The following is a 2,544-nucleotide window of genomic DNA, read 5'->3' as shown; positions in this document are numbered from 1 at the left end:
ATAGAAAAAGACAGAGTGATGGAGAGAGACACAGAGAGATGGAGAGAGTCACAGAGAGATGGAGAGAGACACAGAGAGATAGAGAAAGACAGAGAGAGATCGAGAGAGACACAGATACACAGAGATGGAGAGAGACACAGAGAGATACAGAAAGACAGAGAGAGATGGAGAGAGACAGAGAGATGGAGAGAGAAACAGATAGATGGAGAGAGACAGAGAGAAAGAGAAAGACAGAGAGAGATGGACAGAGATGGGGAGAGACACAGAGAGATGGAGAGAGACACAGATAGATGGAGAGAGACACAGAGAGATGGAGAGAGACACAGAGAGATGGAGAGAGACACAGAGAGATGGAGAGAGACCCAGAGAGAAGGAGAGAGACACAGAGAGATGGAGAGAGACACAGAGAGATGGAAAGAGACACAAAGAGATGGAGAGAGACACAGAGAGATGGAGAGAGACACAGAGAGATGGAGAGAGACAGAGAGATAGAGAGAAATTCAGAGAGATGGAGAGAGACACAGATAGATGGAGAGAGACAGAGAGAAAGAGAAAGACAGAAAGAGATGGACAGAGACGGGGAGAGACACAGAGAGATGGAGAGAGACACAGAGAGATGGAGAGAGACACAGAGAGATGGAGAGAGACACAGAGAGATGGTGAGAGACACAGAGAGATGGAGAGAGACACAGAGATGGAGAGAGACACAGAGAGATAGAGAGAGACACAGAGAGATGGTGAGAGATACAGAGAGATGGAGAGAGAACAGAGAGAAAGAGAAAGACAGAGAGAGATGGACAGAGATGGGGAGAGACACAGAGAGATGGAGAGAGACACAGATAGATGGAGAGAGACAGAGAGAAAGAGAAAGACAGAGAGAGATGGACAGAGATGGGGAGAGACACAGAGAGATGGAGAGAGACACAGATAGATGGAGAGAGACACAGAGAGATGGAGAGAGACACAGAGAGATGGAGAGAGACACAGAGAGATGGAGAGAGACCCAGAGAGAAGGAGAGAGACACAGAGAGATGGAGAGAGACACAGAGAGATGGAAAGAGACACAAAGAGATGGAGAGAGACACAGAGAGATGGAGAGAGACACAGAGAGATGGAGAGAGACAGAGAGATAGAGAGAAATTCAGAGAGATGGAGAGAGACACAGATAGATGGAGAGAGACAGAGAGAAAGAGAAAGACACAGAGAGATGGTGAGAGACGGGGAGAGACACAGAGAGATGGAGAGAGACACAGAGAGATGGAGAGAGACACAGAGAGATGGAGAGAGACACAGAGAGATGGTGAGAGACACAGAGAGATGGAGAGAGACACAGAGATGGAGAGAGACACAGAGAGATAGAGAGAGACACAGAGAGATGGTGAGAGACACAGAGAGATGGAGAGAGAACAGAGATGGAGAGAGACAGATAGAGATGGAAAGAGACACAAAGAGATGGAGAGAGACACGGAGAGATGGAGAGAGACAGAGAGATGGAGAGAAACAGAGAGATGGAGAGAGACACAGATAGATGGAGAGAGACAGAGAGAAAGAGAAAGACAGAAAGAGATGGAGAGAGACACAGAGAGATGGAGAGAGACACATAGAGATAGAGAGATACACAGAGAGATGGAGAGAGACACAGAGAGATGGGGAGAGACACAGAGAGATGGTGAGAGACACAGAGAGATGGAGAGAGACACAGAGAGATGGTGAGAGACACAGAGAGATGGAGAGAGACACAGAGAGATGGAGAGAGACAAAGATAGATGTAGAGAGACACAGAGAGATGGAGAGAGACACAGAGAGATGGAGAGAGACACAGAGAGATGGAGAGAGACACAGAGAGATGGAGAGAGACACAGAGAGATGGAGAGAGACACAGAGAGATGGAGAGAGACACAGAGAGATTGAGAGAGACACAGAGAGATGGTGAGAGACACAAAGAGATGGAGAGAGACACAGAGAGATGGAGAGAGACACAGAGAGATGGAGAGAGAAACAGATAGATGGAGAGAGACAGAGAGAAAGAGCAAGACAGAGAGAGATGGACAGAGATGGGGAGAGACACAGAGAGATGGAGAGAGACACAGATAGATGGAGAGAGACACAGAGAGATTGAGAAAGACAGAGAGAGATCGAGAGAGACACAGATACACAGAGATGGAGAGAGACACAGAGAGATACAGAAAGACAGAGAGAGGTGGAGAGAGACACAGAGAGATGGAGAGAGACAGAGAGAGATGGAGAGAGACAGAGAGAGATGGACAGAGATGGGGAGAGACACAGAGAGATGGAGAGAGACACAGATAGATGGAGAGAGACACAGAGAGATGGAGAGAGACAGAGAGATAGAGAAAGACAGAGAGAGATGGAGAGAGACAGAGATAGATGGAGAGAGACAGAGAGAGATGGAGAGAGACACAGAGAGATGGAGAGAGACACAGAGAGATGGTGAGAGACACAGAGAGATGGAGAGAGACACAGAGAGATGGAGAGAGACACAGAGAGATGGAGAGAGACACAGAGAGATGGAGAGAGACACAG

This window comes from Coregonus lavaretus, assembly GCF_964263955.1.
Source record: "Coregonus lavaretus genome assembly, chromosome: 12".
Classification (NCBI taxonomy): domain Eukaryota; kingdom Metazoa; phylum Chordata; class Actinopteri; order Salmoniformes; family Salmonidae; genus Coregonus; species Coregonus lavaretus.
This window is presented reverse-complemented; position numbering follows the sequence as displayed.